This window comes from Procambarus clarkii, chromosome 53 (genome assembly GCF_040958095.1).
Source record: "Procambarus clarkii isolate CNS0578487 chromosome 53, FALCON_Pclarkii_2.0, whole genome shotgun sequence".
NCBI lineage: Eukaryota > Metazoa > Arthropoda > Malacostraca > Decapoda > Cambaridae > Procambarus > Procambarus clarkii.
Window position 1 is genome coordinate 35,446,196 of NC_091202.1, and position 13,298 is coordinate 35,459,493.

The window sequence follows — 13,298 nt, forward strand, 5'->3', positions numbered from 1 at the left end:
GTCTATTTTCCGCTTGTTACAACTTGTAATAAAGTTGTTACATCTTGCCTTAACGTGTTTGACGTATTAGAACGTTGTTACTACTTGCTATATTGGTTGTTGTAACTGGTTAGATGTTAAAACTTGTTCGAACGTTGTACCAACGTCGTAGTTTCGGTGTATGTGTTTGGCGGGTTAGTGCCTCGCTTGCTTTATCTTTAGCACGGGTGGGACACGAACAAGGGGACACAGGTGGAAACTTAGTACCCAGATGAGCCACAGAGACGTTAGAAAGATTTTTTTGTTTATAACTGGAACTAGCAGGTCCATTGCTTAACACAATGAAATGTGTGAAGTAAAACATGTGTATGGGGCAAGTAACAAAGTCAGTAGACTAAGAGATGTTGTCACAGCTCGTATAAGACTTGGCTACAAGTATCTCTGGCAGTTCGGCTTGTATAGGGATCTAGATGAAGTAAAGTGTAAAGTGTGTGGACATAGACAGGGACACACACTCGAACACTATATCTTGGAATGTTGTAAAATTGAGTCATTTAGAGATAAATCTAAGCTCACTCTGTATGATATGGCAACCTATCTTGTTAGGGAGCCTGGGATCCTGTGGTCCCGGGTTCGATCCCGGGCGCCAGCGAGAAACAATGGGCAGAGTTTCTTTCACCCTATGCCCCTGTTACCTAGCAGTAAAATAGGTACCTGGGTGTTAGTCAGCTGTCACGGGCTCCTTCCTGGGGGTGGAGGCCTGGTCGAGGACCGGGCCGCGGGGACACTAAAGCCCCGAAATCATCTCAAGATAACCTCAAGAACCTCTACCATGAAATAATTTATGATAAATTACCTGAAATCTTTGCACTGTATTCATATTTCGCTTCCAGTAGATAAACGACATATGAGATTAAGAAACAAGTAGTGTATTGTGAGGACTAATAATAAACAGAAGCTCCCCTATGACTCTGTAATATCCCCATTGGTCAAACTATTATGTATTAGCGATAAGACCTACCATTAATGTATGATGACTTACTGTAAATATATAGCTCTTGAAATAGCACTTTCTCTGTAACTAGCTGACATTGTATCTATAAGGTGTGAAGAATTGAAGAAATTGTTTATGTAATAATCTAAGATGAGGTCTGATAAAGACCTTTTGTGCCCTCTGTAATGCTTTTTGCGCTACCGCTCACAGGATAAGTATGGGGTGCACAATAAACTTAAAAAAATCAAACGCTTGCTTCGCCTTGTGGCTCTTGTTGTTTTTAGATTTAGTTACTCGAAATGAAATGTCCATGTAGCACGGGCTATGGTGAGCCCGTAAGTGTTCAGTCTCCCTCGGCGCGTCCGGCCCCATCCCATATATACAGAGTAATACCCGTAGAGTATAATTTGTTGTTAGCGTTTAAACAAGTTGCTTATTTCAGAACCTTGTGAGTTATTAATGTGTTGTCTCAGGCGATGATGTGTTAAGCAATTTAACTAATAAAATAATTCATTGTCGGGGACAGGCAGCCAGTGTGTGTGTGTGTGTGTATATATATATATATATATATATATATATATATATATATATATATATATATATATATATATATATATATATATGTCGTACCTAGTAGCCAGAACGCACTTGTCAGCCTACTATGCAAGGCCAAATTTGCCTAATAAGCCAAGTTTTCCTGAATTAATATATTTTCTCTAATTTTTTTCTTATGAAAAGATAAAGCTACCCGTTTCATTATGTATGAGGTCAATTTTTTTATATTTTAGTTAAAATTAACGTAGATATATGACCGAACCTAACCAACCCTACCTAACCTAACCTAACCTATCTTTATAGGTTAGGTTAGGTTAGGTAGCCGAAAAAGTTAGGTTAGGTTAGGTTAGGTAGGTTAGGTCGTCGAAAAACAATTAATTCATGAAAACTTGGCTTATTAGGCAAATCGGGCCTTGCATAGTAGGCCAAAAAGTGCGTTCTGGCTACTAGGTACGACATATATATATATATATATATATAATATAATATCAATTTCTGTCCCGCCCGGGACTCGAACTCGAGATTCCCGATTGTGAGCCGAGAACGAACCCGTCTGAACAATCCAGGAGATAGAGGTAAATGGTCGAACCAGCCATCCATGAACACTTGAACCACCACCACACACACACACACACACACACACACACACACACACACACACACACACACACACACACACACACACACACACACACACAGATTCAGTTCATTAAATTTAAATGTTTAATATTTACCTGAATATACTCCCTTCGTTACAAAAGTTGATTGTGTCACAATCGTCTTGATGATGGCCCAGGACGGACCGAAACGTCGTCGTCCCTTCACCTTCTAATGTGAGGTTTGGTCAATATTGTTAGTAATTCCCTTTATTAAGCTGTAATTTGACTAATGAATCCATTCCCTCTCTTTCTTTAAACATTTGATATCAAACAAAACTGTTTTGGTTATTAATTTAAATGCTTTTGTTCCTCTTTTTTGTAAAATTTAAAAGAAAATATGCGAATGAAAATATATGCAGAAATTTTACTTAATGAATCCTTATACTTTTTTCTAATCAGCTCATTCGGAAAATTCTGATCACATAAATTTATTATTTTAAACGGTAATTTAAGACTAAGTTTGCAATAAGTTTGATTACCCCAAAGTCAAAAACTGCATCGTCAAATTCAAAGTGATTTTGCTTGACTTAGAAACGTCCGAAGCCAAGCAATCCACCCAATCTATTGACGCCGATTCTCATTAGTCCGAGAAAACGTCGATATTTAGGTGTATTTCTTTTCCCTACAGCACTGAGATTTGACGCTATGGTCGATAGTTAAAAACAAGGGTGTGTCAAGTGTGAGGACAGGTGGATCTCTCTCAGCTCATCCGAGTTTTAAAGTTCTGTTAATTTTTTAACAGAATTATTTTTTGTTAAATTCTGTTCTGTTAATTTTCTGTTAAATTCTGAATTTTTCTGTTAATCCTGTTTTCGTTTTTAAATGTTGGGTTTAGGCCAATGGACAGATATTTGAACGGTCCAGGTCTTAGTGCCTATTATGTTTCAAGAATATGACTCGCTAATCGTGTTATATCAAGTATCTTAAAAGGGTTGTATAATGAATTAACTAATATTAAAAAAAAACAAATATTGTTTCGTGAATTAAAAAAAAAAAATGGTGCCCAAGTAATTGGACATAAATTAGGCCAGACTCTCATGAGCCAGTAGCCCTGCTGTAGTGTTTCTTAATTATTTTTTTCGTCTATAAAATAACATTGTGGTGACCAGTTGGGTGATAACCTCCTAATGGTGACCAGTTGGGTGATAACCTCCTAATGGTGACCAGTTGGGTGATAACCTCCTAATGGTGACCAGTTGGGTGATAACCTCCTAATGGTGACCAGTTGGGTGATAACCCCCTAATGGTGACCAGTTGGGTGATAACCCCCTAATGGTGACCAGTTGGGTGATAACCCCCTAATGGTGACCAGTTGGGTGATAACCCCCTAATGGTGACCAGTTGGGTGATAACCCCCTAATGGTGACCAGTTGGATGATAACCCCCTAATGGTGACCAGTTGGGTGATAACCCCCTAATGGTGACCAGTTGGATGATAACCCCCTAATGGTGACCAGTTGGATGATAACCCCCTAATGGTGACCAGTTGGGTGATAACCCCCTAATGGTGACCAGTTGGGTGATAACCCCCTAATGGTGACCAGTTGGGTGATAACCCCCTAATGGTGACCAGTTGGGTGATAACCCCCTAATGGTGACCAGTTGGGTGATAACCCCCTAATGGTGACCAGTTGGGTGATAACCCCCTAATGGTGACCAGTTGGGTGATAACCCCCTAATGGTGACCAGTTGGGTGATAACCCCCTAATGGTGACCAGTTGGGTGATAACCCCTAATGGTGACCAGTTGGGTGATAACCCCCTAATGGTGACCAGTTGGGTGATAACCCCCTAATGGTGACCAGTTGGGTGATAACCCCCTAATGGTGACCAGTTGGGTGATAACCCCCTAATGGTGACCAGTTAGATGATAACCTCTAATGACGACCTACAATGTATTGGATTTGTTATCTCAAAGACACAAATGATCATGAATCATAAGTAGAACAGTAGAACAGGTCAGGGGGGGCTACCACGTTGTCGCGAGTGACTTTTAATTATCCAGTTGATTAGAGGCCCCCCAAAAAAAAGTTTCATGCAAATCATTGAAGACCGGAGCATAAACAAATGAAGTTTAATCTAATTTGTTGAAAATATACAACCTAGGGCCAATGTGCAGACACTTTTAATATATGAAAAATCGCTCAATTGTTTAAATGCACAAATAAATATGCTGTGATTTTTCTACCTAGAAATATTATTTATTAAATATTTTTTTCATTCTTGATAATTTTACTGTGTAGAACATTCTATCTAAAAACTTTAATTAGCAAATAATGATAAAGAGCCACAGAAAACGGAAAATACATACGAAGGCAAAACAAATGGCAATGAGTTTAAGACTAAGATATCAAGATTGATGTCAAGGAAGTCAAGTTGTGTTATCTTCGAGACTTGTAGTTAATGATGGCAGAGCCAGCAAAACACACGGTGAGTAGGCAAGGTCCTGACCCTCTTCTGTGGAGTGGTGAAGTGACTACTGTGGTGTGGTGACCCTCTACTGTGGTGTGGTGACCCTCTTCTGTGGTGTGGTGACCCTCTACTGTGGTGTGGTGAAATGACTACTATGGTGTGATGACCGTCTACTATGGTGTGATGACTAGACCGTCTACTGTGATGTGATGACCACAGAGAGAAACAGATCTGAAGGGTTAACCACCAGAAGAGTTGATGGTCTTTCTTACCAGTAAATATATGCTGGAAAGCTGAAAGCAAATGCACAAGATTCCTCAGACCACAAAGATAAAATACGAAGAAATTGGCTCAGTGTGTGTAGTCACTGTATAGTGAGAATACAGTGATGTAAGTACACTGTACTTGTGTTCCTCGAAGCAGTAACCTAAGGAAACTACACGCTATTTCTCCTGGGAAGACTAGAAGGACCTTAGGAGCTAAGATAAACTCCGCTACAACAGAGCAAGAAGTAAGTATGAAAATAAGAAAGCAGTGAAGGCACTGCTGCACTCTCTTAAGAAAAAAAGAAACATCGGTAGGTAGAAAAAAAAAAAAAAAGGGTGGCGTACAGAAAATGACAAGGAAATGTGTGTGTGAGAGGTTCTCAAGATTGTAAGAAAGTTGTCAAAATAAAAGCATTATCTACCGGATGCAAGGGAGAAAATCTTACATGCCAACCATATTATAAACATAGATGTTTAGGCGGAGGAAGTTAAACTACAAACCAGTCATACACATTACAATTTCCTGCAAGATACTAGTATAAATATCTTCAATTTCCCCATGATGTTGTTGTTCTTAGGTTGTAATCACGCTGTTCGGTTATCTCTGATAATTACGTTTCATCAAAGCTCCAGTGTAACTATGGGAGTATAAGACTGTATTACCTTCACCCGCAATCCTTATCCTGACCCTTTCCCAGTGCTATATAGTCGTAATGGCTTGGCGCTTTCCCCTGATAGTTCTGTTCCCTTCCCTTCCTTTGTTTTGCTTTAAAATGTTATCGTCTTGGAAAGATCACTTACTCTATAACACGTTTCAGCTTATGTTATTGCGATAATGTGTGGTTATTTTTCCTGCAACCCATTCCTGTAATTCAACCCCTTTATTTGTAATTCCATCTGCATTTATGTGCATACGTGTAATGGTAGTTATGTCTACTTGGCTATTTAGGTTTAGGTCGAGGCAACCCATTCTCATGGCCAAGTCTATTCCATTCAGCAGTCGACCCCAAAGATGCATTCATCAATTTTTAACATGCTGTTCATTCAAAATAGTAATTTTCTCAAATATAAATTAATATTATAATAGAATATTGTGCATAAGTTAGGTTAGGTGTTTAAGTTCTGATGCCAATTATTTGTATTTGTAGTACGTGGGTGAAGCATTTACAGCGTTGTGGTTCGAACAAAAGTCGTCAGTGAAGCACTTGTTCCGGAAGTGTTCGAACGTCATCAGTTGTGAGTCGTGTGTAAACCGTTTTTCATTCATAAACAGCGGGGGGTTTGGAGGGTGCATGGAATGGACTTTGGCCTTTGTTTGGAGGACGGGCTGCTCGAGGTATAGTGGCACTTCCATGTCCAATCCTGATTGGGAATTGGTGTTTGTTTAGTGAGCCCTGTTTGCAGGCGAGGAGTCACAATCACGTGGCTAAAGTATGTTGACCAGACCACACACTACAAGGTGAAGGGACGACGACGTTTCGGTCCGTCCTGGACCATTCTCAAGTCGATTGTCGACTTGAGAATGAACGGACCGAAACGTCGTCGTCCCTTCACCTTCTAGTGTGTGGTCTGGTCAACATGAGCCCTGTTTGTTCCATTGGTTATCTTGAGGTTATCTTGAGATGATTTCGGGGCTTTAGTGTCCCCGCGGCCCGGTCCTCGAAAAGTCCTCCACCCCCAGGAAGCAGCCCGTGACAGCTGACTAACACCCAGGTACCTATTTTACTGCTAGGTAACAGGGGCATAGGGTGAAAGAAACTCTGCCCATTGTTTCTCGCCGACGCCTGGGATCGAACCCGGGACCACAGGATCACAAGTCCAGTGTGCTGTCCGCTCGGCCGACCGGCTCCCTTGGTTGGGTAGACTCTTGTATTCACTCATTGGCTAATTTTTTCTTGGCACTTTTTGTGTTTTTTCTGGGCTCCTAGCCTTATTCCTAGCCTTATTCCTAGCCTTATTCCTAGCCTTATTCCTAGCCTTATTCCTAGCCTTATTTACACAGATTATCTAATTCTTCTTCACATTTTCCATAGACCTATTTTTGCTAAGACTTGCTTGCTTAGCCATAGTACTTAGCAAGTACTATGAGTACTTCTTACCTATAATACTTGCCTCCGTCCCATGAAACTCCAATTTTTTTTAACTACCTCATATTTCAATATATTACTGACCGTTAAGATCAATTTTACTAGCCTGTTTCCTTTCCGAAGCTACCCCCCTCTCTTAGTATATATTAATATCCAGGATTACACACAGAGATCACACTAACGTGATGCATCAAATGAACAAATCCACAAGGGCCGTGACGAGGATTTGAACCTGCGTCCGGGAGCATCCCAGACACTGCCTTAATCGACCGAGCTACGACTCTCGCTTCCCCTGTCGTAGCTCAAGTCGATTAAGGCAGTGTCTGGGATGCTCCCGGACGCAGGTTCGAATCCTCGTCACAGCCCTTGTGGGTTTGTTCAATATCCATGATTGTCTCTCAAGCTCAAGTAAGTTTATTGAGACAAGAAAAAATATATCTCGAGGGGATAGAGTAGCTTAGGCTATTTCTACCCCCCCCCCCCCTCCCCGATTGTCTCTATTCTGAATTTTCTATTCTGAATTTCGTCGGGAAATTCTGTAATCTTTTTCAGGTCTTCTCTCAGTCTGCCATGTGTCTCCACCTGGTTCTGGGAGATTCTTTATTACCGTGGAGTTCACCTCTACAATTCCATTCCATTCTCCTTCAACTCCAACCTCGTGTATTTCTGGCACATGATGGATCCGTCCTGCCTTAACTTGATGATCCAAAAACCCTCCGAGACGAGCAATTTCACCAACTGTTTTGTCTGCTAGTTTTTCCCCATTTCTCAGTTCCATTCTTCTACCTCCTTTGGTTGTCTCTCCTTCCCCTCCCACTGTCTTTATTATTCTCTCCAGGAGCACAAGAGGTGGTGGAGGAGGAGGAGGAGGGGAATATTGGTTGAGGGGAGAGGTTGAGGGGAGAGGTTGAGGGGAGAGGTTGAGGGGAGAGGTTGAGGGGAGAGGTTGAGGGGAGAGGTTGAGGGCTTTATAACCTTGGCTTGCAGCAAAGATAAAATTGCCTTCTCTTTGTGTCGTTGCGAATATAATGGCACCATTCGTGGGCCTTTGACCCTGTCGTTGTTGGTTTCGATAGTTCTGGAGAGGATTTTTGTGGTGTTGGTGGCACTGGTTAGTGGAGGTCGTGGTGGCACTGGTTAGTGGAGGTCGTGGTGGCACTGGTTAGTGGAGGTCGTGGTGGCACTGGTTAGTGGAGGTCGTGGTGGCACTGGTTAGTGGAGGTCGTGGTGGCACTGGTTAGTGGTGGTCGTGGTGGCATTGGTTAGTGGTGGTCGTGGTGGCACTGGTTAGTGGAGGTCGTGGTGGCACTGGTTAGTGGAGGTCGTGGTGGCACTGGTTACTGGTGGTCGTGGTGGCACTGGTTAGTGGTGGTCGTGGTGGCACTGGTTAGTGGAGGTCGTGGTGGCACTGGTTAGTGGAGGTCGTGGTGGCACTGGTTAGTGGTGGTCGTGGTGGCACTGGTTAGTGGAGGTCGTGGTGGCACTGGTTAGTGGAGGTCGTGGTGGCACTGGTTAGTGGAGGTCGTGGTGGCACTGGTTAGTGGAGGTCGTGGTGGCACTGGTAGTGGTGGTCGTGGTGGCACTGGTTAGTGGTGGTCGTGGTGGCACTGGTTAGTGGTGGTCGTGGTGGCACTGGTTAGTGGTGGTCGTGTTAGCACTGGTTAGTGGTGGTGGTGGTGGCACTGGTTAGTGGAGGTCGTGGTGGCACTGGTTAGTGGAGGTCGTGGTGGCACTGGTTAGTGGAGGTCGTGGTGGCACTGGTTAGTGGAGGTCGTGGTGGCACTGGTTAGTGGAGGTCGTGTTAGCACTGGTTAGTGGAGGTCGTGGTGGCACTGGTTAGTGGTGGTCGTGGTGGCATTGGTTAGTGGTGGTCGTGGTGGCACTGGTTAGTGGAGGTCGTGGTGGCACTGGTTAGTGGTGGTGGTGGCACTGGTTAGTGGAGGTCGTGGTGGCACTGGTTAGTGGAGGTCGTGGTGGCACTGGCTAGTGGAGGTCGTGGTGGCACTGGTTAGTGGAGGTCGTGGTGGCACTGGTTAGTGGAGGTCGTGGTGGTGCAAAAATAACTGAGTCAGATTCTACATCAATAACGACACTAACAGCAACATCAACAACAGCCGCGCCATAAAAACAAAAGCAGCATCAACGACAGCAATCATAGCATCAACCTCATCAACAATAACAGCCACGACAGCGTCATTAGCAGCAGCATCAATACCCCTGCATCAACATCAGCGTCATCAACTATAACAGCACCATCACTAACATCACCAATAGCAGTATTAATAGCCACAACAACAGCATTAGCAACATCAACAGCATATCAACATCACATCAATATGATGTCTTGCAATTAAGAAACGGTGTTAAATGTCTAAACAATTCTAAAACGGGTACAAAACGCGGTATTGTCCGGCCAGAAACTATTCACACAAGCGAACTGTTTACCAAAAAAAAAAAAACGAGGCTGTTTTGATTGTGGAGGCGTTGTTAAAATCCGCCGTAGGATTAAGGAGTTGCTCTGGATTTAGTCTAGAGTGAGAGTGAGAGAGAGTGAGAGAGAGTGAGAGAGAGTGAGAGAGAGTGAGAGAGAGTGAGAGAGAGTGAGAGTGAGAGAGAGTGAGAGAGAGTGAGAGAGAGTGAGAGAGAGTGAGTGAGAGTGAGTGAGAGTGAGTGAGAGTGAGTGAGAGTGAGTGAGTGAGTGAGAGTGAGTGAGAGTGAGAGTGAGTGAGTGAGTGAGAGTGAGTGAGAGTGAGTGAGAGTGAGTGAGAGTGAGTGAGAGTGAGAGAGAGTGAGAGAGAGTGAGAGAGAGTGAGAGAGAGTGAGTGAGAGTGAGTGAGTGAGAGTGAGTGAGTGAGAGTGGGCGAGTGAGAGTGGGCGAGTGAGAGTGGGCGAGTGAGAGTGGGCGAGTGAGAGTGGGCGAGTGAGAGTGGGCGAGTGAGAGTGGGCGAGTGAGAGTGGGCGAGTGAGAGTGGGCGAGTGAGAGTGGGCGAGTGAGAGTGGGCGAGTGAGAGTGGGCGAGTGAGAGTGGGCGAGTGAGAGTGGGCGAGTGAGAGTGGGCGAGTGAGGGTGGGCGAGTGAGGGTGGGCGAGTGAGGGTGGGCGAGTGAGGGTGGGCGAGTGAGGGTGGGCGAGTGAGGGTGGGCGAGTGAGGGTGGGCGAGTGAGGGTGGGCGAGTGAGGGTGGGCGAGTGAGGGTGGGCGAGTGAGGGTGGGCGAGTGAGGGTGGGCGAGTGAGGGTGGGCGAGTGAGGGTGGGTGAGAGAGAGAGAGAGAGAGTGGGTGGGTGAGAGAGAGAGAGAGAGAGAGAGTGGGTGGGTGAGAGAGAGAGAGTGGGTGGGTGAGAGAGAGAGAGTGGGTGGGTGAGAGAGAGAGAGAGAGAGAGAGAGAGAGAGAGAGAGAGAGTGGGTGGGTGAGAGAGAGAGAGAGAGAGAGAGTGGGTGGGTGAGAGAGAGAGAGAGAGAGAGAGAGAGTGGGTGGGTGAGAGAGAGAGAGAGAGAGAGAGAGAGAGAGTGGGTGGGTGAGAGAGAGAGAGAGAGAGAGAGAGAGAGAGTGGGTGGGTGAGAGAGAGAGAGAGAGAGAGAGAGAGAGAGTGGGTGGGTGAGAGAGAGAGAGAGAGAGAGAGAGTGGGTGGGTGAGAGAGAGAGAGAGAGAGAGAGAGTGGGTGGGTGAGAGAGAGAGAGAGAGAGAGTGGGTGGGTGAGAGAGAGAGAGAGAGTGGGTGGGTGAGAGTGGGTGAGTGAGTGAGAGTGGGTGGGTGAGAGAGAGAGAGAGAGAGAGAGAGAGAGAGAGTGGGTGGGTGAGAGAGAGAGAGAGAGAGAGAGTGGGTGGGTGAGAGAGAGAGAGAGAGAGAGAGTGGGTGGGTGAGAGTGGGTGAGTGAGTGAGAGTGGGTGGGTGAGTGAGAGAGAGTGGGTGGGTGAGTGAGAGAGAGTGGGTGGGTTAGTGAGAGAGAGTGGGTGGGTGAGTGAGAGAGAGAGGGTGGGTGAGTGAGAGAGAGTGGGTGGGTGAGTGAGAGAGAGAGAGAGTGAGAGAGAGAGAGAGAGGGTGAGAGAGAGAGAGGGTGAGAGAGTGAGAGAGAGAGAGGGTGAGAGAGAGAGAGAGAGGGTGAGAGAGAGAGAGAGAGGGTGAGAGAGAGAGAGAGAGGGTGAGAGAGAGAGTGAGAGAGAATGAGTTCTAGCCATTCAACACATTCAAGTATTAAATAATGTTAACATGACATTTGAGAAAATACAAAATGTCAATACACAGAACGGTACATGAATGCGTCTTGGGGAAAGGAGGGGAGGTTGGCCGCTGCTTTAACGAACCTGACCTGAGGACAGGTGGGATATAAGGAGCAAACGACAACGGCCCGAAGTCTAGCCATGTGTAGCTAGGATTAAACGATTGGGGATTGTCTCTTCATCCAGTCCGTCAGCTTAAAGTTTCCCAACGTCAAGAAACTGTCGTACTATAGTGCCCTTATCTTAACCTACCAGAGGACCCAAAACAGAAAACGGGACAGTACGTCAATTTCCATTTTCTAGTACGAGGATTTTTTGGCCTTAGGGAGTGTATACGTCAAAATGCGACGTTCTATTTGGACGCGTTGTTCCCGCTAACATAATACATAGCTTTTGCGACGTCAAAATCCCCCCAACGGACAAATAAAGGGGTGCTATAAATCAGTGGCTCATAAATACTCATATTTCCTGTACGAGGAAAATAGGTTACATTAGGTTAGTTTCTATCGTATTAGTGCACCATTTTCTATGAGTATTGGTAACTGGAGAAGACCCCCCTGTAACCCCCCTTTGTTCGTACTGCAAAAATACAGGACAGACTCTTATAAAGTGATTAGTGATTCGTTTTGTGAAAAAAAAAAGAAGCAGACTAATACCTTAGAGAACTTCTTAATCTTTGAGCAAGAGTTGGGAAATATTTTCTCCAACACCTTAAAAAAAGTGTGCTAAAGAATTCAGACAGACGCTGTTTCTTTTTTTTTAATGATTCTTACACAAGTTTTGTAATTTTTACATATTGTAATTATGTATTAGATTAATTATTATTATTATTATTATTCTCTACCACAGATGTGGCCAGGCATTTACAATGCTAACCAGCATATATACATTTTCTTCGGTCCTCCATGGACAGAGTGAGAGATCTGTTGAACATATAGTTCAGTGACTTATTGAACAGTCAACCACAGAAGGTGTTTGTATACTGCTTTTAAAATGCTAATCTAACCTTCAGACACAAATGGCAGTGCTCAGTGCCTTAGATATTTAGTGACCGTCGCCCAGGCAGGCGAAGGTGGTGGTGGTGATCTTAGTTCAACACACTGACAGGATTTTGGAGGTTGGGATCATATGCAAATATTTCGATTTAATTCGAAATGTATTGAAGAGATATACGAGCCGCGGTGAGAGATAATGTAGTTTCACTCATTACTAAATGGGACCGAATCTTACAGCCTTGGCGTACGAGTACATGTACTTGAGAAATGGCTGCATCTTACTTGCATCTTCCCCTCATCTCCCCCTCACAAACTCTGAACAAACTCTGCTTCACTGTGAACAAACATCAGCTTTCACTGCGAACAAACACAGCTTCTCTGCGAACAAACACAGCTTCTCTGCGAACAAACACCGCTTCACTGTCCACAAAACAGTGGCTCAACAGCACATAGCCAGATGCTGCTAATATTGTTTCCTCACCATCTCACTATTTCTAACAGTGATACTTGCAATTAAAACACACCATCCTGTATCCCCCAAAAACACACAATCACTCGACGCGTTAAATATAAATTAAACATGTCTGTGTGTTTGTAAGGCCGAACATCTCAGTGAGTCTTGCACAGTTTCCTCTTGAAATATATATATATATCCTCGCATCAGTCAGCATTGTTTCACAATTCGAATTGTATAACCTCTCATCAAATTGGGTAATAAATTACTCAACAGTGTCGACATCAGACGAGTTGCAAGTCTAAGTCCTCTGCAATATATATATGTATGTCGTACCTAGTAGCCAGAACGCACTTTTTGGCCTACTATGCAAGGCCCGATTTGCCTATTAAGCCAAGTTTTCCTGAATTAATATATTTTCTCTAATTTTTTTGTTATGAAATGATAAAGCTACCCATTTCATTATATATGAGGTCAATTTTTTTTTATTGGAGTTAAAATTAACGTAGATATATGACCGAACCTAACCAACCCTACCGAACCTAACCTATCTTTATAGGTTAGGTTAGGTAGTCGAAAAACAATTATTTCATGAAAACTTGGCTTATTAGGCAAATCGGGCCTTGCATAGTAGGCTGAGAAGTGCGTTCTGGCTACTAGGTACGACATTATATATATATA

At 44.1% G+C, this 13,298-nt stretch overlaps 1 protein-coding gene across 1 annotated transcript in view; it reads left to right on the top strand.

Annotated features, from left to right (window-relative positions):
- Positions 1-13,298, top strand: part of LOC123767108 (uncharacterized) — a 648,486-nt gene that overhangs the window by 398,644 nt on the left and 236,544 nt on the right. The gene's annotated exons all lie outside the window — the stretch shown is intronic.